General features: G+C 34.2%; 1 protein-coding gene across 1 annotated transcript in view; it reads left to right on the top strand.

Annotated features, from left to right (window-relative positions):
• Positions 1–26217, top strand: part of LOC136036368 (chitooligosaccharidolytic beta-N-acetylglucosaminidase-like) — a 579146-nt gene that overhangs the window by 116080 nt on the left and 436849 nt on the right. The gene's annotated exons all lie outside the window — the stretch shown is intronic.

The raw sequence follows: 26217 nt of genomic DNA, 5'->3' as shown, positions 1-26217 counted from the left end.
CTTAGAAGTGAATTTGGAGCTGAAATTGTGACTCATGCCGTTGGGGAACAAAACTGCTCATGTTGGACCCTAAAGGCTGACAAGATATAACCAACTTGCTAGTGAAAAAGATTGTTTGACTATTTTATTAAATAAACAGTTTTAAACTCGCTTGTTGTGCGGTAAATATTTTAGTTACCTTCATAAATTGTTAATGACCTCCTTACTTTCTGCATTTGTTTTATTTTCTTTTATAGAAAAAAATACTGATGGCTTCACGGAATTACATTGCATTTTGTAGGAGGTAGGGAGGTAGGAGGTAAGGAGGTAAGGAGGAATTGATGTATTGATATTTTTTTTAAGCTAGGTATTTCACAGTATATTTACTAGGTATATTCACTAGGCATTCACTAGGTATTTCAAGTTAGGTATTTCACGGCCTTTTACTGCAGTTTTATGGCTTGGAAAGTCCTTCCAAAAACAATTTGATTTTTTTTACGGAACTTGTACTAAGGAATTTTCCAAAGGCAAGACCATGGAAACAAAAGAGAGGGAAAATGGTTCATAGACTTTGCCTATGTAGATGATTTCAGAGACCTAGATAAAAAAAAAATCCAAAACATTCAAAAAATAATACAACATAAATCAGTTAAAGTCAAGTACAACTGCAAACAAAAATGTATTAATCAATCGGGCATGTAAGTTCATATAGTATCATCATTACTTCAAAGACTCTTTCCATACCCTTTGCTTTAGCTACTTTTAAAGTCAGATGAAACAAAGAAAAGAATCTGAAAGGGACAGACGGGGCTTTGGCTAGTAATGGAAAACAAGGAGAGCAAAAATCCAACGAATATTCCACTTGTGTAAAACAAGGCGTTTTCTGCATAGAATAAGACAAAAGTAAAAAATGACTAGAATCTAAAACTAAATTAATTTTTCAAAATTTCCTCGTAGGCAGCACAATAGCGCTGCTTAAGTAAGGAGCGATACGGGATCAATGTAATATCTTTTTTTTCTTAGAAGGATGATCGTATAAATTTTGAAGGTCAATCATTGAAATGGTATTCAGATGTTTTACTGCACTTTTTGAGATTCAGTGGGTGGATACCCACCCCCTCGCCCCCTAAACCTCAACTTTTCCCAAAATGCATCTGATAGAAATATCGAGATGGCCATTTGTTGTCGTAGAAATTTCAAGAATTTTTCATAAGATTGGAAAATGAAAGGGCTGGTAACTTTGTCAATAGACAAAAGTGAATTAAGGGCAACAAGCCCCACTCCCACCAAACACCCATCAGTTCCCAAGAAATCTAATCCAAATTTTGAGATTGTCATTTTGTTCAGCGTAGTTGAACGGTCTAGATATTATGCCTAAGAGGATGACACTCTCTCCCCAGCCCTCAGTGCAAGGGTTGTAAGATATGCCCCAAGGGCATATAAGGCTTAAATGCAAATCTTGCTCATAAAAACTCCAGAGGGGGCTTATTTGATTGGAAATCAAATGTTCTACTGCCCTTTTTATGAGTCGAAGTGATCCACCCTCCTCCCCACGTCGAATTTACACAAATATGTCCAATAGAAATTTTGAAGCCATATGTTCGAAATTAGTCCGAGGATCATATAATAAAGCCTATAAGGTTGCAGAATCCCCAAGAGTCTGGGGGTAAGGGTTGTAAATTATGTCCCAGGGGCATATAAGGTCTTAATGGAAGGGGTGGTCTTGGGAACTTTAGAAGTCTCTTTTGATTGAAAATGTATAGTTCCAGTTCCCTTTTAAGATTCAAACATGATGGAGAGCAACTAGCCCCGTATCCCTGACATTCTTTTTTCCTGAAACGTATTCAATTAAAATTGTGAGATAGCCATTTTATTACAAATAATCCACAGATCATATAGCAATATTTTTAGGATGAACATATTCCCCAAGAGCCCATGGGCATTAAAAGTTCTTATGGAACGGGTAGTAGTATAAACCTGAAATGAACCTCATTTGATTGCAAGTTGGAAGTTTTAGTCCCCTTTTTAAGAGTCAAAAATGAACGGAGGGTAATCAGCCCCTCATCCAAGCCCATCATCCCCAAAAATCTATCCCATCGGAATTTTAAGAGATCTATTTTCTTCAACTTTGTTCAAAAGTCCAGTAATAATGTCTTTTGGGATGTCATTCTCCCTGCAGTCCTCAGGACAAGGGCTGTTAGTTAGGCAATGCTTTTGTTGTTTACACATAGTATATTTTAAATGAAACAGGTATACATATTTGAACTTTACTTTCCGAGAAGACGAAGGGCATTCAGGTAAGCCAATAAGAGAATGTTGAGTAGAGTTTCAAACTAAATCGAAACACGTTATCTGTCTATGGATTATCAAAAAGGTGTAACACAGAAATAATTGAGTATATTTATTTGGAAAATCTAGGAAATGAAAGGAGTTTAGGGGGGGACCTAAAATCTTGAAAAACGTTTAGAGTGGAGGGATTGGGATGAAACTTGGTGGTAAAAATAAGCAGAAGTCCTAGATACGTGATTGACATAACCTGAATGGATCTACTCTATTTAGGGGAGCTGAGGGGGGGGGGGGTTTAATTTTGAAGAATTAGAAAAAATAAGGTATTTTTAACATACGAAGGAGTGATCGGATCTTAATGAAATTTCATATTTTGAAAGACCTCGTAACTCATATTTCTGATTTTAAATACATATAGGATTCAGCGTCATTGGGGGGGGGGGTGAGGAGGAGTATAAAATCTTGGAAATCACTTAAAGCGGAGAGATCAGGATGAAACTTAGTGGGAAGAATAAAATCATGTCCATGATGCGTGACTGACATAACCGGACCGGATCTGCTCTCTTTGATAGAGTCTGGGGGGGGGGAGTAATTAAAAAAAAATAGAAAAAATAAGATATTTGTAACTTACGAACGGGTTATCACATCTTAATGAAATTCGATAATTAGAAGGGAGCTCTCAGTTTAAATCCCGACCAGATCTGGTGACATTGGGAGTGAGTTGGAGGGGGAAGCTGGAATTCTTGGATAAAGTGAAAATTGAGGTATCTTTATCTTACGAATGGGTGATCGGATCTTAATGAAATTTGATATATAGAAGAAACTTATGTGTCAGATGCTCCATTTTCAATTCGAATTGGATCTGGGGACAGATGGGGTTGGAGGGGGGATACAGAAATATTGGTAAACGTTTAGAGTGGAGAGATCGGGATGAAAGTTGATGGGAAGAATAAAAACAGGTTCTAGATACGTGATTGACATAATTGGAATGGATCTGTTCTCTTTGGAGGAGCTGAGGGGTTTTAATTGGAAAAATTGAGGTATTTTTAACTTCAGAACGGGTGCCAGGATCTTATTGAAATTTGATCTTTAGAAGGAACTCATGTCTCAGAGCTCTCACTTCAAATCACGATCAGATCTGTTGACATTTGGAAGAGTTGGATGGGGAAATCGGAAATATTGGAAAACGCTTAGACTGAAGAAATCGAAATAAAACTTGGTGGGTAGAATAAACAAATGTCGTAGATACGTGATAGACAAAACCGTAATGGATCCGCTCTCTTTGGGAGAGTTAAGGGGTGGGATTCAGTGCTTTGGTGAGTTCGGTGCTTTTGGACGTGCTAGGACGATGAAAATTGGTTGGTGTGTCGGGGAGCTGCACAAATTAACTTGATCAAGTCGTTTTCCCTGATTTGACCATCTTGGGGGCTGAAGGGAGAAAAAATTAGAAAGAATGAGGTATTTATAACTTACGAGTGGGTGATCAGATCTTAATGAGTTTTGATATTTAGAAGGACCTCTTGACTCAGAGCTCTTATTTTAAATGCCGACCGCCATTAAGCCTCTGATTTTCCTTTTAAATCAATCTATTGATTCTTAGAATTTTCCTTGAGCTCATGCCATATGAGCTCTTGACTCTTACGGCCTCGTCACAAGTGCCATGTGAGCTCTTAGTTCTTGTTCTAGGTTCTGATGTGTCCTGCCAACATAGTAATTTCCACAATCACAGGGTATTTGATAGACCCCTCTTTGGCGAGTAACTGGGGTTTTATCTTTAGCGGAATTTAAGAAATTCATGATTTTAAAATCATTAGTAAAAACTAAATACAGATTATTTTTGTGCAAATATTCTTTAATTTTGTTGTGATTTTTTGGATATACGAAAGATAGATAATATTTGAGGGCTTATCAGTAGCTTCAGATTGTGAAATATCTTCTTATATTTTACATTAATGTCTCTTTAGTCTACGGTCAATTATCTTATTGACAAAAGGAATGAGGTATCCATTACCAAAAAGAATATCTCTGATAAAGTTTATTTCTGAATTTATATACGAATCAGAGCAAATGTTCAGGGCAAGATCAATGAGAAAAGTTTTAACTGCTCTTTAGACTTGTGGGGGGTGATTTGAATTAAAATGAAGATATCTATTTTTTGCGTTGGCTTTCGATAGACAGTAGAATCCAGTTTATCGATATTACAAATAATTAACACATCTAAAAACGGTTGTTTATTTTCAATTTCAACTTCTAGTGTGAACTGCAAATTTCGGTCATAAGCATTAAGATGAACTAAGAAGTTGAAATACGTGAACTAAGAATTTGATATGTGACTGATGTAACCGGACCGGATCTGCTCTCTTTGGTGGAGTCTGAAGGGGGGGGGGAGTAATTCGAAAAAAAATAGAAAAAATGAGGGATTTGTAACTTACGAAAGGGTTATCAGATCTTAATGAAATTTGACATTTAGAAGGATCTTGTGCTTTAGAGCTCCCATTTTAAATACCGACCAGATCTGGTGACATTGGGGGTGAGTTGGAGGGGAAAACCGGAATTCTTGGAAAACGTGAAAATTGAGGTATCTCTATCTTGCGAATGGGTAATCGGATCTTAATGAAACTTGATATATAGAAGGAACTTATGTCTCAGATGCGTAAATATTATATAGATAATATTTGAGGGCCTATCAGTAGCTTCACATTGGGAAATATCTTCTTATATTTTTCGGGAATGTCTCTTTAGTCAACGGTTAACTATCTTATTGACAAAAGGAATGGGGTATCCATTACCTAAAAGAATATCCCTGATAAAGTTTATTTCTGCATTTATATACGAATCAGAGCAAATGTTCAGGGCACGATCAATAAGAGAAGTTACAACTGCTCTTTTGACTTGTGGAGAGTTATTTGAATTAAAATTAAGAAATCTAAATTTTGTTTGCGTTGGCTTTCGATAGATAAAATAATCCATTTTATCAGTATAATTAACACATCTAAAAATGGTTGTTTATTTTCAATTTCAACTTCTAGTGTGAAATGTAAATTTTGATCATAAGCATTAAGACGATCTAAGAAGTTGAAACACAAGTTTTTCAGAGTATTCAAGTATTTAATAACACAAGTATTTCATAAAACACAGTAGTTAGTAGTTTTGACATTGTTTCCATGCATACGAATAAAGATGTGGCTATCTCTGAGGAATTATACAAAACAAAATAGAAGAAAATTATCGCTTAATCGAGGTTTCAGCGACAGAAAATTATTGTGAAGTTTTAATGACTCTAGTTACAATTTGTAATAGGTTTTCGATGTACTCTCAGTTTCGCGATTAATTTTATCAGCAAAAAAAGGTTACCCATGGGGGCACCTTTATTCTGGCTACTGGCAAATATTTATGTTGAGAATCTCGAAAAATAGGCATTAACTTCTTATTTTATAAAAACACATCTATTGGGGTCTCTTTATGGATGACGTAATTTCCCTTTGGAATTATGGGGAAGCTGAATTTCCGGGCTTCTTAGATCTTCTAAATACTTATGACCGAAATTTGCAGTTCACCCTAGAAGTAGAAATTGAAAATGAACGACCGTTTTTAGATGTGTTAATTATTCGTAATGCTGATAAACTGGATTTTACTATGTATCGAAAGCCAACTCAAAAAATAGATATCTTCATTTTAATTCAAATCACCCCCCACAAATCTAAAGAGCACTTGTAACTTCTCTCATTGATCGTGCCCTGAACATCTGCTCCAGTTCGTATATAAAATGCAGAAATAAACTTTATCAGAGATATTCTTTTTGGCAATGGATGCCCGATTCCTTTTGTCAATAATATAATTAACCGTAGACTAAAAAGACATTCCCATAAAATCGAAGAAGATATTTCACAATGTGAGGCTACTGATAAGCCCTCGATCATTATCTATCTTCCATATATCTCAAAAATCAAAACAAAATTAAAAAATATTTGCACAAAAAAATCTGTATGTAGTTTTTACTAATAATTTTAAAATCATAAATTTCTTAAATTCCGGTAAAGATAAAACCCCGATTACTTGCCAAAGAGGGGTTTATTAAATACCGTGTGATTGTGGAAATTACCATGTTTGTAGGACCCATCAGAATCTAGAAAAACGGCTACACCAGCAAAAAAAACATAGACAAGGCATTAATTTCAAATAGTTCCAGCAACTCCTTTGATTCTGCTTTAGGTTGGTATATATTTAATAATCCCTCCCACACGATACTCTTTGAAAACTTTTCACTCGTCAGTAGCAATTTGGGGATAAAACAGGTGGTTTATGAATCAATCGAAATTAGTTTAAAAATAAATAATAATATTTCTTTGAACAGGGACTTGAGGGAGTACTCACTAAATTCTTGATACTCCAACTTCAATTAAAAATGATCTAACAAAATATTTTACTAAACCGATTTTTAATAGTATTGAACCAGTTACGAAAAGGTCTTGGAGACAGGCAGCCAAAAATGCAAGGTTGACTCGGAGAATTTGCATTTAATGATTTTGTTCTTTTTTGTTTGAGTGAATTTATCATCTCCTTTCATTCTATTTGTCAGTCCTGGTTGAACTTAGTCGAAATAAGGATGCTAGGGCTGTTTTAATACAGTTTTTTAAATAACATTATTAGTTTCAATTTTCACATTTTAATTTAAGTATATATATATATATATATATATATATATATATATATATATATATATATATATATATATATATATATATATATATATATACTATATATATTGTGCTGAAGACGGCCTTGGACACAGGGCCAAAATATCCACAGATTTAATTTCTATTGTCTTGAAAAGATTTTTCCTATTATTTCTACTTTGTGTTGGTTTTGTAGAGGGGTGATCACTTGAAAGCAACTGTGTATTCATGCTGGAGTCAAAACCTCTCATAACTGCGCTGTGACCTGGATTCCCGCTGATACGATTTCACGCTGAAAAGGACGTTTCTGCATAAAATAAAAATTTACTCTGTTTTTGGTGCAAGTTTAGAAAAGGTCAAGATAGATAGCCCTATTCAATGAGAGGCAAATCTGGCATAAACTCTCTTTGGGATGGTATAAAATGATGTCATTTCTCTTGTTGATGGACGGGTCTAACATCAATTTCTTCAAATACACAGGGTCAGACGCACGGACATATGAAGACAGACACAGAGACAAAAACACACACAAAACAGACACAGAGACGAAAACACACACAAGCACACAGAGTCATACACACAAGCACATAAAGACAGAACGATTGACAAAAGCAAAAAAAAACACTCAAAGTCAGACACACAGACACAGAGAGGGAGACAAAATCACAAACACAAACAAAGAGAGTAATACCCTTAAAAAAACAAAGACAAACAGACACAGAGACAAAATCAAACACAACCACAAGGAGTCAGGCACACAGGTACAGAGAGGGAAACGAAAACACACAAACAAACACACAGAGTCAAACAAATGAGCAGAGAAGGAAGAAAAGACGAAATCAAACGCAAACACACAGAGTCAAACACATAGGCAAAGAGACGGAAATAAAACACGCAGAAACACAGTGTCAGACACGCGAACACAAAAATACATACACAGAGACGATACAAAAGCGAACAAAAACACACAGAGTCAGATACACGAACAAACAAGGAAAGACACAGAGGCAAAAAAACTAAACCAAGCACAGAGAGTCAGACAAACGAACACACAAAGACAGACACAGGGACAAAAACACGGACAAATACACCGGGTCAGATACACAGACACAGAGAGAAAGAAAAAAACATACTAACAAATAGAGTCAGATACACAAACAAACAAAGACAGACACAGAGACAAGCAAACACAAGATCAGACACACAGGCAGAGAGAGAGAGAGAGAGACAGAGAGACAGAGAGAGAGAGAAACACCCACAAACATACAGAGTCAGACGAACAGAAAAAGAGAGAGAGAGACAAAACATACACACACATATAGGAACACACAGAGTCAGACACACGAACACAAAATCATAGACACAGAGACAAAAAACAAACACACAGAGTCAGACACACAGACACATAGAGAGAGACAAAACAAATGCGGAGGGCCGGACTTAGGGGTATTCATAGACAGACATAGAAAAAAACACACATACAAACACACAGATTATGACACAGAGATACGCAAACACAGAGCCAGAAACAGAAGCACAAAGAGAAAGAGATAAAAAACGCAGGCACACAAACTTATAGAGTGAGATCAACAAACAGCCAAATAGAGACACAGAGACAGACAAACATATGGTTAGACACACGGGCACTGACAATGAAGTAAGACTTAAATTGATTCGACCAATAAAAGTATCATCAAAAGAGACAATGAAATAACTACTTGAATCAACTTTACAGTAACAGTACCACTTATCAAAGTACGAGTACATGTAGCCAACCTGCTTTAACTTGGGTACGTGCAGTAAAGTTTAAGACATCGGGGTACGGCAAGTTGGCTGCGTTTACTCTGACCTAGTAATAGGTTGGCTCTAGGTACACGTAATATGGTAGGTGGTTCTGTTACCAATAAAGTTGATTCAGTTATTCATTTCATTGTCTCAGTTGTTGGTACTTTTATTGATCAAATCGATTCAAGTCTTATTTCGTTATCTACGCCTATGTGTCTCTTTGTGTTTGTGTCTGTGTTTTGTCTCTCTGTCTGATTATATGTGTTTGTGTACTTGTTTTGTAGCTCTTGCTGACTCTATATCTGACTCTGTGTGCTAGTGTGTTTTCGTCTCTGTGTCTGTCGTTATGTGATCTTTTGTCTGACTCTATGTTTGTTTGTGTGTTTTCTCCTCTCTTTCTCTGTATTTCTGTGTACCTCTGTAGCTGACACTGTGTATTTTTTTTTCTCTCTCTCTGCCAGTGTGTCTGACTCCGTGTGTTTTCGTGTCTGGCATTTTGTGTTCAAGTGTGAAACTCTGTATTTTTGTGTATCTGGGTTTTTGTCTCCTCTCTTTTTTGAAAGATAATTTCTGTATGTTTTAGAAGGTTTTAATTTTACAGGGGGAAATATATAAAGCGACTGGTCGAAGGGAATAAGGAAAATGGTTATGCAAGAAAATGTTTTAAATTCTATGCCCTTTCTAACAATAAAAGGGAATTTTTGAAATATCTTCCAAAGAAACGATAAGGTGAATCATTGTCATTCAGTTTTAAATATAGGATCAATACCTTGCTAGTGAAATCATTTATGCTATAAAAGATCGGAAGCCGATGCTACACAACACCTAACTGGATTTAATACCTAACTTAATCTATTCTTTTCTAGCTAACATCAGAAACCTAATAACAATGTAACAACCAGCTGTGCGTATTACATCAATAATTAATAACATTGCCAGATGCCAGTGAACACACGGGGACAAACCATTGCGTAAAGTTTATTCCCAAGAACATTATATTAAGAATGATTTATCAGTTCAGGTGTCTAAGGCACTATTATATTGGGTAAATCTCTGGTCATATGTTCAGTTGCTAGAGTGGACAAAAATTTTTGCTATCGTCGGATTATAAAGGTGCTCTTACTCAAAAATCTTGAAAAAAATAGCTCAGAAATCTTTTTTGGGGAAAAAATGCGTTATCTTGGAGGAAATCTCCGTTGGAGAATTTTAAAGCTGGGAAATTTTCCCCAGGGAGTATTTTACACAAAAGAAGACTTTTTTCAACCATGGGGAAGGATAAACGCATAGACCCTAAAACTCTAAGCACAGCAATGAAGTTATTCTCATTGTAATTATCAGTTTACAAATTATTGCTCGTTACTTATAATAATAGTTTATTTTTTAGGTCTTATGGAATAGAGTTTGCATAGGTGTTTACTAGCAGGGATGGATATAGCATTAATATCGGGGATATCAGCAGAACTCAGACTTCCCGTTTTTTTTTTTTGTTCATGCCTCTGTAATTAGCACACATTTTAACCATATGGAGGAGAGGGACACATACCCCTAAATTCAACCCCTGGGCGCATCCATGTGTAATAGCGGTAAATGTCTTCGTCACTTAAGAAATTTCACGTAATATATGTTGATTTTTAAGAGCTAATATAGAATCGGCATTTTATATTTGCACTAACTTTTCAGTGTAATCAAAGTTGAAGCAGGTAAATTTAAATTGATTTAAAATTTCAAAGTTAATTTAAAGTTTTAAGTGGTGGCAATAATCATTTGAGTTTGCGTAACAGCGTAACACAGTGAGACTACTAGCCTTCCATTCTTCATTTCATTAAGTTTCAAAATATAATAATTGCAGTCACTACTGTGACTATTGCTAACAAGCCCCTTCCTCCTAATATTGCCTAACGTTATTTCTTCTACTTATTTTTCATGAATACTCAGTGGAGGTTCCGTCCTCTCTTATGCCCCGATCAAAACATTGATTAAAGCATCCCCCCCCCAGTCTCCAAACAATTTCCAGGAAAATTAAAACAAACTTTTATTTATTCACAAAATTTTGCAAACTGCCCCCTCTACTTAGTTTTACTGAAAATAATATTTCTAAAATTACAAAATGACAATAATCATTTGATTATTATATTGAATTTTGAGCCCCTAATATTTATCGTCTCAGGGCAGGTAACTCCTCTACCCCCCCCCTCCAAACGACATCTGTGACTCACAAAGCTAGCAGTGGTGTCAATTTTTAAGGTACATGGGTGGTACTTGCCTCTGCCCTAAATGTTTCGCTCCCTTTTAGACTTCAAATTAAAAGTTTGTTCTGTACATTCATTGAAAATATCCTTTCAGTAGTTTTTTATTGAAAGAAATCATAAGAAATTGTCCCCCATCCCGTCATATTCAATGAAATACATTTTACCGATTTTTTTGTTAACTTGCGCCACCATGTAAAAACCGAATACCAAATAAAAAAGTCAAATTACAAAATTAAGACACTTCTTTACACAACCTAGGAATTTATTTAGGCATTAAGAGGCGGGGCATTATGGGTACAGAATTGTCACGGTAGCAATTATTATGTCTCAGAAGAGAATTAAATGGGGAATGAAACAGTGTTTCTATATGTTTGTTATCTGATCATGGTCTGATGTGCTGCTCTCTGATATGACTGTGATGATATATCTAAAATATTGGTATGTCATAAATATCTAGATGAAACTCTCCTACCAAAACCCATTTGAATTTGTTTTGACTATGTAGAAAAAATAGATTTGTTTAGCTTTGCACATATATACCGTTATAAACCAGAGTAATACAAATTTTGCTTTGCTAAGCTGGTTTTGATTTAGTCAACTGTGTGAAATCGGAGAGTGAACGTTTCCATTAATTTTTTGGGAGATTGAGTATAGGTGAGATTACTTTTTATAGGCCTGTATGGTCTTACATAGATTTTTAGAGGGAGGGTTCATATGTAAAAACAGCCTAGTGGCTAAAGTATGGCACTAGGCATGTAAGTTGTTTCTGTAAGCTCATTTATATATTTGTGTCAAATAAAATATTCTAATCTAAAAATGCTTTTTTAAGGTATTTTTCAAAAAGGCTATCATCCCTTTTCTTGGCAAATATCCAAATGCTGTATCTGAACCATCAGAATCAGAGAGGGGGGCTGGGTAAATTGTACGAAAAATAACCATTGTAATGGAGAGATGATAAAAAAAATGAATCTAGCGGTTCTACTTTGATATTTTATTAGACTCTATATTTAATAGAATTAAACGGTCAAGCCACATTTATTTTAAGTGTGTCTTGTGTTTCGGTCTTGAGAAGACAGTTTTGATTATTTATATGATTTTTTGTCTGGGGTTTCATTGGATCATTTGATGGCTATTTATGGTAGTTTTTAGCTTTAGTGATTATTTGACGTTATTTTTTCTCATATTTAATAGTTTCAGTTTATTTTTCAATCTTTCTCTTTCAAGTTCTTTGCAAAACTTATTTTTTTTATTATTTTTTTTAATTACTATCAATATGCAGGAAGGGATAGCACAGTTTTAAATATTATGTAAAACATGTTACACCTGCTGTGTGTGGTAGAAGGGTGCCAGGGATGCAAAAAAATGGCGTTGCATGCGAGAGAGCCCACCGCGCGTTGCAGTTTTCACTAATCGATAGAAAATGTTGTTTTCCTGGATGTCTACAAGGTTTTGAAGATCGATTAACCCTAAATAAAGAGCTTTTAAAAATTTAACAAAGGAACTATTAATCACAAACATGTTTTGTTCTTGTTTCCCAGAATTTCTGACAGTGATTTCACTAGGCTAAATATATATAGTATATCGCGTTGCCTCACGCACCATATGTGAGCTTTCACACTAAATAATAAGTAATTTATAGTGTTTTTACGCGTTCAAGTCCGAATAATTTGGTATTTTTACTTTTACACAAAAGTAGGTAAAATGTATAATAAATCAGTTATAAAAAAAAGAGAAAACAATCCCCTTCTCCCATACACGCCCAGGGCAATAAAAACTATTAAAATACAACTCCAGCTACTTTAGATGCCTTCACCTTTATCTTCCCCATAGCCCTACAATCTAGTCTCACTCCCTCCCCCCAAAAAAAGGAAAAAGCTATCTATTTCCTCAAGGAATACTCATTTAGTCTATTTTTAAACTGTGGGTGGTGCTTAGCGGCCCTAAAACTTACAGGAAGTGAATCTCATACAAAAGGGCCAAAATACTATAAACTGAAACCAGATCTCACAATATTTTTTAGTTTCCATAAACAAGTTATCACATCTTATAGTATCATGATCATGAACAGAAATTCAAAAACGGCAAAACTCTTAAAAAGTTTCCGGGACTCAATTGCAAACACAACTATGAACAAATATTGCCGCTTGATAGGCCCTTATCTGTCCAACATTGAGACCTAAAGAGCACTCTAGTGTCTTTCAATTTTTTGCAAACTTCCCTGTTATTCTTGCTGCTTTATTCTGCAGTTCATGAACACACTTGTTACTAATATAGAAGCTACTGCTCCATACTATACAACAGGTAGATGATTGCAAACTATGTCGTGCAAAGAGTAGGTCCCGTCAGAATATGCTTCAGTCACCTGAGAATTCCTAATCCACGTAAAATTTTTGTTTAAATAGTGTCGCTCTACTGTTTCCACGAAAGATAAGAAAGAATATGGAAGTCATGGTACCATAGTGAATTAACTTGTACCACAGGCCTTCCAAATAGTGTTACTTTACCGCTCATATCGACAGATATGAGCGGTCTATAAGCGTTTGGACAATCAACTGTGTCTTCGCAACCTGACAAATGTTATTGACTTGAAAATATTAGAACCCACTAGGAAATTCGTCATTTACTTTGTTTCTACAGCATGTATTGTCTCCACAGCATGTCAGTAAAAGCGTCTTCTTAAAATTCACGCAGAGGCAAATTATGAATTTGAAGCTTGCAAACATCTCCAGTCTTCGAGAAAATATATTAGATTTTGCTAAAATAAAGACAAAATAAAGGACAGAGCAGTAAGCAACTACTACCACTACTAATACTAACAACTCACCGCAGTACCAAGCCACCTGAGGGCAACACTGCTACGCACGCTTCTCCTCCATCCCAGTCTATTCAAAGCCTATCTCTTTGCACCCTCCCAGGAAGCTCCCAACTCTTTTAAATATTTCCCTATGACATCCTTCCACCTCAGACGAGGACAACCCTCTTTCTCTTTAGCTCTAGGTGTTTGGCTGAAAAGGACAATCTTCGGCAATCTGTCATCCTTCATCCCAAGAACGTGCCCTAGCCATCTAAGCCTTTCTTCCATTATAGTCCTAGAAAGCCAGATTGAACCAAATTTTTTTAACAGTCTACTGTTTGAATTACAGTCAGTCAGCCTGGTACCCAGAACATTCCGTAAGCAATTTCTCTGGAAAACATATAGTAAATCCTTATCTGCTTTTCGGAGCACCCATGCTTCGGAGCAATATTTGATCACTATACCTTCAAATATTATAATCTTGGTTTTTAGACTTATCTTCCTATTCTTCCAAACTTTTTTAACTCTGGAAAAACACCCTGAGTCTTAGCTATTCTACTTATAACATATTCACTGCTCCCACCTACAATACTAATAATGCAACCGAAGTAAGTGAAGCAGCCCACATAATCAATCTTTTTGTTACCCAACGTCACCTTTTTATCTTCACTTATTCCTAGCCTTAATGACTTAGTCTTCTTAACTTTAATTTCCAAACCTATTCTTTCACCCTGAACTTGTAAAACCTCTAAAAGTTCATTCATTTTGCACAGACTTTCATCTAGGATGCTTAAAATCATCAGCATAATCTAAGTCTACGAGAGTTTTCCTCTCCCTTTTATTTTGTGGTCTCCCATTGCCTTCTCCTGTGCTCCTAAAGACAAAGTCCATCAATATGACACATATAAAGGGGGAAAGAACACAGCACTACTGAGTTTCTGATTTAATATGAAACCAGTTGCTAACCTCATTTTCTACCTTAACCACAGCAGCATTATTCTCATACATAGCACTAATCATTTCATTGTATTTGTCTGGTATACTATATAAGGATAATACATTTGCTAAAGCTCTTCTATTAAAAGAATTGAACGCTTGCTCATAATCTTTAAAACTAATGACCAAAGGTATCGGACAACTAAGGCACTTCTCTATTATTAACCTAAGAGTGAAAATTTTGTCGACATATTTTCTTTTAACCTTCTCTAAAACCGCTCTATTCTTCTCTTAAAACTTTGTCTACAGCATCTTTCAGTCTAAAAGTATCGTTTTACTAAGTAATTTGCTACCTATAGAGACCAGACTAATGCCTTGTCAATTACGACACTCACTCTTATCACCTTTCATATACAGTGGTTTAATTAAGGTTATCCTCAGATTGTTAGGTACTTCTCCTTTTTCAAAAATTATATCATGATCTTCAGTAACTTATTTCTAACCTTAGAGCCACCATATTTAAGAAACTCATTTACCACATTATCAGCACCTGGAGCCACATTATTTTTTTTTATCCTTTTAGTACATTCTAACGCTTTTCTAATATCAATGAAAATAGATAAAGGTATGTCACCCGAGTCTAGTGCACAGTTAACACTTTGAGCCATGTTCTGTAGGGCCTGCGTCATGAAGTAACTATTAAAAAACTCAAACTTTGTCTGGCTTAAAAGCCTATTCATCAAAAAAAATTGAGTCGTTTATTTACCACTTTCTTTAGTATTTTTGAAAAGATAGGTAGAAATGATATGGCTCCCCAGTTTTCTATATCTTCTTTATGACCGCCTCGGTGAAGAGGAATGACCTTTACCGCAGTCACCTTCACCTTAAACTGCAGTAGAAAACATCTCTTCTCTAGCGAAATAATTTTCAGTTGAGATAGTTTTTATAATATAGCAAACTTCCTAATTAGCATGGTATATAAGCCTCCCAAATGCTCACTTGGATAAATTTACTGGTGGATTTAATGTTTTCCTTGATGGAGCAAGTTAATTAGGGATAGGAAATTATATGGTACAAGCATAACATACATCCTGCTTCTCAAGAAGTGAACTTAGATTAATTCTAATTAAATATACTTAAGTATGACAAATATATATATAATACTTTAGCAACAAATTTGGGCTTTATATTTGCACATTAGGGTTTTAGGGGTAAAGTAAAGCGGGTCTTCATGCATAATGTGTTAGCTACAATTATTCTGATATAATGAAGTTAGAGTTGTTTTTTGACTTCACATTGTCCAAATACTTTACATGATAGCAAATTATTTATACCCACTTGTGAATAATATAACGAAAATAAAAAGTCGGTCTTCAACGATTACTGATAATGTCTTTGAGTGTGTAACTACCATCTACAAATAAATGAAAAAAAAAAGAAAAAAAGAATACAAATTACAATAGATAACCGAGTCAAGCTCAAAACAAGCAAAAATCAATATGAGCAGGGCTGACAACCCTCATGCCTTTTCAAGACCAGAACATAATTTGCACTTTACTAAAAAACTAAACAAATGACCCTAGATTGTCAGTTTAATATATATATATATATATATATATATATATATATATATATATATATATATATATATATATATATATATATATATATATATATATATATATATATATATATATATATATATATATATATATATATATACATATATATATATATATATATATATATATATATATATATATATATATATATATATATATATATATATATATATATATATATTGGTTTTACTTGGTTGTTTTACATTTGCTGTTTTTTTTTTCTTTCATAGGCATGTATTTTGGGGGTGATACCAGACGCAGGGATGCCATGGATATTCTGTGGTAGCCACAACACTGTGCTGGGTAAAGAATTTAGAGTGGCGAAACCCTATATAGGCCAGTGTATTCTCCTGATGAGCCCTTATGTTGGGTGTTGCCTCTGAATTATTTGTCTATATTATTTTTTCTATTGTTTGGTAAATGACGACTTATACTTATTGACGACATGACTGCCTGTCCATGGATTATTCTTTATGGTTGATTGTGTGTGGCTATGCTGTTTGACCTATGTGATTGTATGGATGAGTAGGGTTGAGGCCTCATTCAAGTGCTGGTCTATATTAATCACTAATTTAGGAAAACACCTTCTGTCTTTTTTTTTTTTTTTTTTTGTGCTGTTGCATTGGTGATTTCTCTTTTCATGATATATATATATATATATATATATATATATATATATATATATATATATACATACATATATATATATATATATATATATATATATATATATATATATATATATATATATATATATATATATTAAACTGACAATCTACTATATATACATATATATATATATATATATATATATATATATATATATATATATATATATATATATATATATATATATATATATAGATATATATATATATATATACTAATATTTATTCCTTAAAGTCTCAATAATTGTCATTTTATAAAAGTTGCAAAAGCGAAAACATTTAAAATGTATTTACCGACACAAATTTCATTTGGTTTTGATTTAGTCAATTGGGAGAAATCGGAGAGTGGACGCTTGAATTAAAACTTTTTATTACTTTCAATATGCCTGAATGCACTTACATGGATTTTTTGATTTGCCATTTTGGAAAATATGCCCGAAAACAGCCTAGTGGCTGAAGTATGCATAGTATTTTATAAATAGTTCATATTTAGTAAGTTATGAATAGTGTTTAGTATCATCATGGTATAGTTTTGTTTTTTTCAATTTATTCAGCAAAAACAAAAAAAAAATATTTTCTAGAAAAATTCAAAAGCGGAAGTTTTTAAATGGGGAAAATCCTCCCTTATTCACTCCCGTTTTTGCCACTAAATATAAGGTCAAACCAGAGCCACTTGTGGTTCTAACTTCTTTTAAGCCGGGGGAAAAATTTTGATCAGTGCTCACTCCCCTGCCTGCCACAGATGAATTAATGATTTATTTTTATTTGTTATTTATTTTATTTAACTATTATTAGTTATGTTAAATAAATTATTGAAATTGATATGGTTTATTCATTTTTTAATTTATTTTTTCAGCTGCTCTCTCAACTCTATTAGTACAATTTCAAAATATAAAAATAAATATAATTGTTAGATTCTTCATTGGAAAAATTGTACCCCTAGTTTTTTTTGCCCCGGAAAAGTTCCCCTTCGTCCATCCCTAAAACCCTCCACCACTGACCAGTTCTTACCGTTTTGGGTAAATTAATTTTTTTTTTTACAAATTTACTTTTTTTGGGTAAATTTAATTTGCTTTACCCAGCCTATTTTACTATTTTATGTACCTAATTTTCAAAGGTAACTCAAGCCCCCACCTGGGAAATCCAATTCCCCTGGAAAATTCTTCACTAAGAATTCCCCCTGGAAAATTTCTTCTGGATGATCTCCTGCTTCATATTCCCCCTGTATAATCCCAGAAGGTATTTAAAAGGGCAATTAGAAGTTCTACTCACCTGTATAAGTCAGCAGAAATCCTATAGAGTTCAAAAGAGCCAATCTTATAGGCTCTATGGCTCTATATATGGCTCTATATAGGCAATCCTATGTTAATATATTTATCATTTGATCAATTGATATATGTTTGTCAATTGATATATGTTTTTTTAGGCTCCCAAACCGAGTTTAGATCCAAAAGTGCACCAGCCTTTTGTACTGCAGTTTCAATTTAAGTGAGGATTCATTAAATCCACTCATGATGTATGCACATATATTAGATTAAAAAAAAACCTCTTTTCAACACCACCTATGAGATATAAAGGCTTTCACCAGATTCCCTTACTCCTTATTACTAGTCAAAAATTACTTTTAAATAGTGCAAGCGAGTAGGGCAACTGTTGTTGTTAATCCTCAGCTTGATTGTTATGAATAGTATTTATCCAAATTTTAAATATATATATATATATATATATATATAGATATATATATATATATATATATATATATATATATATATATATATATATACATATGTATATATATATATATATACATACATATATATATATATATATATATATATATATATATATATATATATATATATTATATATATATATATGTATATATATATATATATATATATATATATATATATATATATATATATAATTATATATATATATTTAAACAGTACTGGGTATCGTCCACAGAGCGTACATCATGAACCCCAGTTTTTCCAAATGATGTGCCTTACAGAGGCATATGGTTTTGATTTAGTTTTTTCTTTAAATATAATTTAAAGAACTTAAAGGGGTTGTTTTTTTTTTCTTTTTTTAAAATTTCTTAATCTACTAATTTTTTATCTACTGAAAGGGGATGGTTGTTTCTTTTTTAAATATTAATACATTATGCTCTTATGTCTCTTTACTATAGGCAATGATATAGGATTGCCTCTGATTTAAACAGGTGAAAAGAACTTTCAACTTCCCTTATATGAAACTATATATGAAACTACCTTGGGAAATTATCCGGTGGGAGATCTTAAATGGGATATATTCTGCGGGAGTTATTATTCATAAAGGGGGGGGCTGTTTTCAACCCTGGGGAGGTATAAATGCCTAGACCCTAAAACCCAAATCGCAGCATTAAAGTTATTTTCATTGTAATTATCAATTTAAATGTGATTGCTTGTTACTTATAATACTAGTTCATTGCTGTTATGTCTTATGAGATAGTGTTCAAAAGGCTTTACTAGCAGGGGTGGATACAGAATTCATGTAGGAGGAATCAGCAGAACATAGATTTCCCGCTATCAATTTTTTGCCCCTCAGCATCTGCAATTAGTGTACATTTTAACCATCTGATACACATACCCTTAAAATTGACCCCTGGGATCATCCATGCGTACTAGCGGGAAGTATCTTCGTAACTTAAGAAATTTCACATAATATAATTTGATTTTTAAGAGCTAATGTAGAGTCGGTATTTACTATTTTCACTAACTTTTCAGCCTAATCTAAGTTGAAGCAGGTAAATTGAAATTCATTTAAATTTCCAAGCTTAATTTAAAGATTCAAGTGGTTGCAATAATCATTTGAGTTTAAAATGGGTAGAATTCTAGCATAACACAGTAAGACTACTATCTTCCATTCTTCATTTAATTATGTGCCTAAATATAGTAATTGCCGTACTATTGTAACTATTGTGAACAAACCCCTCCCTCCTTATAAGTAATGTTGGTTCTGACCTCTCTTGCAACCAGAGCAAAATCTTGATTAGAGACCCTCCCCCCTGTCTCCCAAGAATTTTCAGGCCAAATTTAACAAACTTTCATTTATTCACAAAACTTTACAAGTCGTCCCCTCGTCTTAATTTTAATAAAATATAATCTCTAAAATTAAAAATCATTTGATTAATATTCGAAATTTGGAGCCCCTAAATTTTATCTTTTCTGAGCAGGTAACCCCTCTGTCTCCCCCAATAACGACCTCTGTGAAAACTTGGCTCATAATACCAGCAGTGGCGCCATTTTTGAGGGAACATGGGTGTCACTTGCCTCTCCCTAGATCTTTTGCTCCCTTCTAGATTTCAAACTAAATGTTCTTTCTGTACCTTCATTGAAGTTACCGTTTTTCTGGCATTTTCATTGAAAGATATCCTAAAAAACTGTCCTCCATCCCCTCAGATTTGATGAAATACATTTTAACGATGTTTTTGTGAACTTGCGCCACAATGTAAAAACCGAATACCAATCAGTGCTTCCACTCCTCCCGATTTATCGGGAGATCTCCCGACTTTTTGGAAAATCTCCCGACTGAAATTTCCTCCCGATAATCTCCCGATTTCTGTTGAATTGAGCTCTGTCCAACTTCAAGTTTCTGATCTTTCTTGATTGTCTGGCAGAATGCAAAATATGTCTTTGTTGCCCGTAAAAGGGGGATTTCAAACTTTGAAACTCGGCCGGCGGCTTTGAAATTCAAAGCCGCCGGCCGCGTTTGATTCGCGGAAGTCAACTGCGGACCCTAATTAATGACCTAGTCGGCAGCTTGTCCCGTGAGAGACCATTGTTGTGTTCGAAAAAGGGTTGATTTGATTGATTCTTAGTTCATAACTTCATCTGATCTGATCAGTCAACTAGGATAGTTCATTTCCACTGGATAATTTGTGTACAATAAGGACGTGGCTTACCTTACGTGACAGGATTTTTTTAGGGTAAGTACCAAGTTTACTGGAACTGGACAATTATACATCCCTGCACGTGGGCAACCCAAGAAGTAGGCTACTGACCTGTCCTAGGGGGTAGGCGGCTTTTCTGCTTCTATGATCTGTTTCTTTACCAAAATAACATGTTTTAACTTGAAACCAATTCTTACCTGTTGCCAGTTCAAGGATTCTATAGTACAAATTCGAATACACTATTCTTACGGGTCTTATAGACATCCGGTATTCGTCAGACTACTAGCCTAGCCTATATAAAAAAAAAGATTTCGAGTGTCGTTGAAATCGGCTTCACAAGTCACAACAGAGCAAAATAACACTAGGGAGTAGGGTCAAGAACTATGCTTTCCTTGCTTTGCAAACAAGCCATACTCATAGCGCCGCCCACTCGCTTGCGACATTTAAAGCGAGACAAACATGCGGATTGAGAAATTCGAGTAAAGGTAATATGCGGTCTGCACACGTCGAGGAAACTTGGGAGGTCGTATCTTTTTTTGCAAGAAGAAGTAAGAAGATGCAAGAAGAAGAAGACGTCAAAGAATAATCTGGAAGCCCAGATTCCGGAAGTTCCGGAGGTGAAGACCAGACTTAAGACTCTAAAACATATTTTTGATTCTACTTTGTTCTGTCTCTCTATTACTGACATTTTTACCACCAATACAACTGGTATGTGAGACAAAACAGCTGTTTAAAACCTCCTGATTTTTTCCCAGACTTAAAAAAACCTCCCGATAATCCCCCGACTTTTTTGGAGTCGTTACTGATTTTCAGAAAAAAAAAGTGGAAGCACTGTTTTAGGCTGTAGTTGCTTGATTGATAGTTACAGTTAAGTAGTAAATGCCGCAGTTTCAATGGTTATGGCAGTCAATATTTAATTTTCGAATTATAGATTAGTAATTGTGTGTGGTATGTAATTAAGAAATTTTTAAAGTAATACTTTTTTCACATTCTTTTTAATTGATACAGTCATGTGAAAACCCATACTTTTATGGAACCATAATTTCAAAAGTTATAGTAGTTTCAAATTGGCAAAGTCCTACAAATAATTTGAACTTGATCCCTTTTTGAAACCGTGATTTTATTATTTAGGCTTTTCTAATGTCACGATGGTAATGTTTATCTGAAAGCCATACTATTTGATGTAAGTTTTTGGCCAAGTCAAATTTCAAGCGATGAGCACCCTTCATCTAGGATTCGTTCTAACAGTGTATGATTTTTTTTTACTGCAAATAAAATATAGTAAATATATCCGAGATTCCATAATTGGCATAGGACCAAAGTGAACACACTGCTTGATTTCTTTCGTTTGGTCTTTCCGAATATAATAATTACTTGCACCTCCTCAATCGCAGTTGCACCTCCTCCCCTTATGGTTCAATATATACCCCTAATAATTTAATTCTCCATTAGCCTACAATCGAGTCATGTATTTTAACTCCTATACTAGACCTGTTTTCCTTCTCAGTTCGGGATTTATATCCGTGTGTGATTGAATGCGCATTCTACCAAAATATTATTGAAATGATTTTAAAAAGTGGGTAATAGTGGAAGGAAACATGATAAACTGACAAATAAAAACGTCCTGGACATAGAAAGCAAAAATTTCATTGTTTTAGCGTTTTTTTTTAATTTTTTTGACATTCCTTGGGCTAATTATGAGATCACCAGGGGGGAGGGTGCATTTGCGAGTGAATTGATTATTATGTTTGGAAAGAGGAATCAAGAGTACCTGTGTCTTACAGCCACCACACTCAAGTTCTGTTGAGAAGTGAAGTTTGGCTAATGCTAATGAAATATAGCAAAGTATGAGGAAAATATAATATTTAATCAACAAAATTATGAAAACTACAACTTAGAAATATGCGCCCGGAGCGCAGAAATGTCGCTAATAATTGCGTTGAAATTAGTTCTGCCTTCTGCCATTACTGCTGCCCCCCCACATATACTCTGATAAGTGTAATTTTCAATGATGGCGGGATGTACCTCGGTGCCGTTTGTTCCTCCACCTTGCAGAACCCCAAATTTTCTGTACTTTTTGGGTAGATGAGCCAGTTTCTGGGTCGACGAAATTCTTTGTGTGGATCACAGTTAGATGTGTAAAACCTGATTGTTCCAGCTCTGTGTTTTGTAACCCCTCCAGCAATCTGAAATGATTGTTGATCCTGGTTTGATGTGAAGCTTAATTTGTTCGATCAAAGTTTTGGTAAAACTGGTGCAAACAGTATTACTGGCTTTCATATAAAGTGAATATACCACTCGATGCCTTTTTAAATGCTGTTTACGAATATAATAATCGCTCCTAAAGCAAATTCAGATTTAAGCACTTTTTGACCTCTTAAAAATGACCTATATATGGGGTCATTACAAATCTGTAATAGTTTAGAAACAAATTTGGGCTATATATTTGCACATCAGTGGGGTGGGGGTAAAACATAGCATATATTAAATATGTAAACTAACCATTGCTTTATTTTTTTGTTACAAATCTGTCATTACAAATCTTTAATAGTCTAGAAACAAATTTGGGCTATATATTTGCACATCAGAGGGGTGGGGGTAAAGCATAGCATATATTAAATATGTAAACTAACCATTGCTGTATTTTTTTTATGTGTTAGTGCTGTTGCACTGGTGATTTCTCTTCTCATTAAAATTTGATGTGCACAAACACATAAAAAAACAGCAATGGTTAATTTACGTATTTAAAATATGCTATGCTTCCCCCCCCCCTTGATGTGCAAATATATAGCCCAATTTCGTTTCTAAACTATTACAGATTTGTAATGACCCCATATATAGGTCATTTTTAAGAAGTCAAAAAGTGCTTAAATCTAAATTTGCGGTAGAAGCGGTTATTTTATTTGTAAACAGCATTAAAAAAGGCATCGAATCGTATATTCACTTTATATGAAAGCCAGTAATACTGTTTGCACCAGTTTTACCAAAGTTTTTGCAACACTGGTTTGTCCATTTGATCATTTTACAAATTTTTCGCTTTGTCATTTTAACATCCATGGTCAAACGCTATTTCATATCAACACAGATCGCAAACTAAATGAATTTCATCCCATGGTCTGAAAAACCGGTTATTTCACTAGCATTAACCAAACTTAACTTCTCGACAGAGCTTGAGTGTGGTGGCTATAAGACACAAGTACCGTATCGAGTATTGAGTTCACCTTGCTCTTATGTCAGTTATGATCCTGTAAATTTCACCAGAAATTTAACTTCAGTATTAAGCCATATAGGGGAGTGTGTGGAGTTAATTAATTTGGTGTTGATGTTTTTTTTGTAGTTTTCTGGGCCCTCAATTTCTTGAAGTGAATATTCTTTGGAATTCAACTGATCTAGTCGATAACCATGTTAATCTTCCTGACGATACTTCTTGTATTATTTTTGACAGCACTAGTTTTGTGGTACTTCAAAGCAGACGCGGACATATCCTTGCTAGCTCTTCAACTTATTGGAAAAGATATAAGTATGTTTTTGTTTATTTTTGTTTTGTTTAAGGTATATAGATTCTATCTGAGTTTAATTGGGAGGGCTAAGGGCCAAACATTTCCTGAGAGGAGGCTATTAAAGTCATATTTTTATTGCCAAATTGGATTTTCAACCAAATTTGTTACAAAATAAGACTTAGATTGTCAGACGTATGCGCGATAAGTTTCACTACGCCAAATGACCTTTTCGGATTTTTTTACCTTTTTTTTCTATTATTAAAAGCATCAAACTCCTTTTGATTTTATTTCTAAAATTGAAATTGCCTGAGTTTTCTTTGATATTTCTCATCTTTATTTTCTATAATATAATTCTGTTGGTGCCTGATCACAATAGTAACATTATAATACGAATCTTATGTATTATTATACGATTTTATATATTATATAATACGATTATACGAATATAATACGAATTTTTTAGATGAATTTTTGTGGCGAGGATAGAGTCCCAGTCATTATAAAAAACAGACAAAAACGCAAAATATTTACTTTGTTCTGGTTAGTCTATTCTTTTTTTATGTTGTATTATAGGTGCCTTTAGTTTAATTTGATTTACATCCACAATTTCCTTGTTAGGACTAATTATATAAGATGTGGCATTTTCCCATCTTTTTTTTTTCGCTTAATCTGCAAAAAAAAAAAACGGTTTTCTGTTTCTGCACGCAAATTTGCCCACTGAAAATTACTGAAAAACTTGAAAACAAATTTAGCCAACAGAATAAAGCCGGATTACAATCATTAAATAGAGTTAGGTAAATAATATAAGGAAAAAACTATGTTTTTATCAATTTTTTTTAATGATTGGATTCAAACCACTCACCGGCTCTTTCGAAAGTGTTTGAAAGTTTATTTTTGATTGTTTATTTGAAGACATAACTTAGATTCCCATTAATTTGAATTTAGACACGGTCATAGTACTGTTCATTATTGGGTTGCATTGTTGGATACCATCCTTAACCATTTAGAAAAAAAATATGGGACTTATGTTGATGCATTATTTGCTTATATAGTTAAGGCTTTTGATAGTGTCGACCATAATATAGTAGTGGAAGAAGCAAAGGTTATGGATGCCCGTCCATTTGTTGTACGTATGCTTGCGAGTTTTCTTTTTAAAGGGTTTCAGTGTGTCCAACTCGCTGATCATGAGCCATCTGGACTTTAGATATTTTTTTTCGGTTCGTTACAAGGGACTAAATTAGGCCCACTTTCTTTTCTAATTGTTTTTGATCGTATTTTAGCAAATTTTCTTGAGCGATTTAAATTTGCTGATGATTTAACTATCTTATCACTGAGACTAAGCCCTCTGACTTCTAAACAGTCTGACATGACGGAATTTTTAATGACTTAAGAACTGAATTAGGAAAGGTAAAACTGACGGTCAGCGAAACTAAGAGCTCTTATATGACCTTTTCCTCCCTAAAGGTCAACTGCCACTCTTCTCTTATTTCCCTACAAAGATAACTGTTAAAATACTTGAGTACTTTTGGACGAAGATCTAAGATGGAACTCGCACGTTGACTATCTGAATAAAAAAGGCGGCTCACTTTTACATTCATTATCCAACCTGAAGAGATTTGATGTGCCAACTGAGGTTTTAAAGTCTGTATACTGCAGCTACGTTAAACCTTCTCTTGAGTATGCATGTCCAGCTTGGCATCCGGGTTTGACAGAATATCAATCAGATAGACTTGACATGATACAAAAAAGAGTTGTAAAAATTATACTTGGTCGTAACTACCCAACATA

The sequence above is a fragment of the Artemia franciscana genome, chromosome 15 (assembly GCF_032884065.1).
Source record: "Artemia franciscana chromosome 15, ASM3288406v1, whole genome shotgun sequence".
Classification (NCBI taxonomy): domain Eukaryota; kingdom Metazoa; phylum Arthropoda; class Branchiopoda; order Anostraca; family Artemiidae; genus Artemia; species Artemia franciscana.
This window is presented reverse-complemented; position numbering and strand designations above follow the sequence as displayed.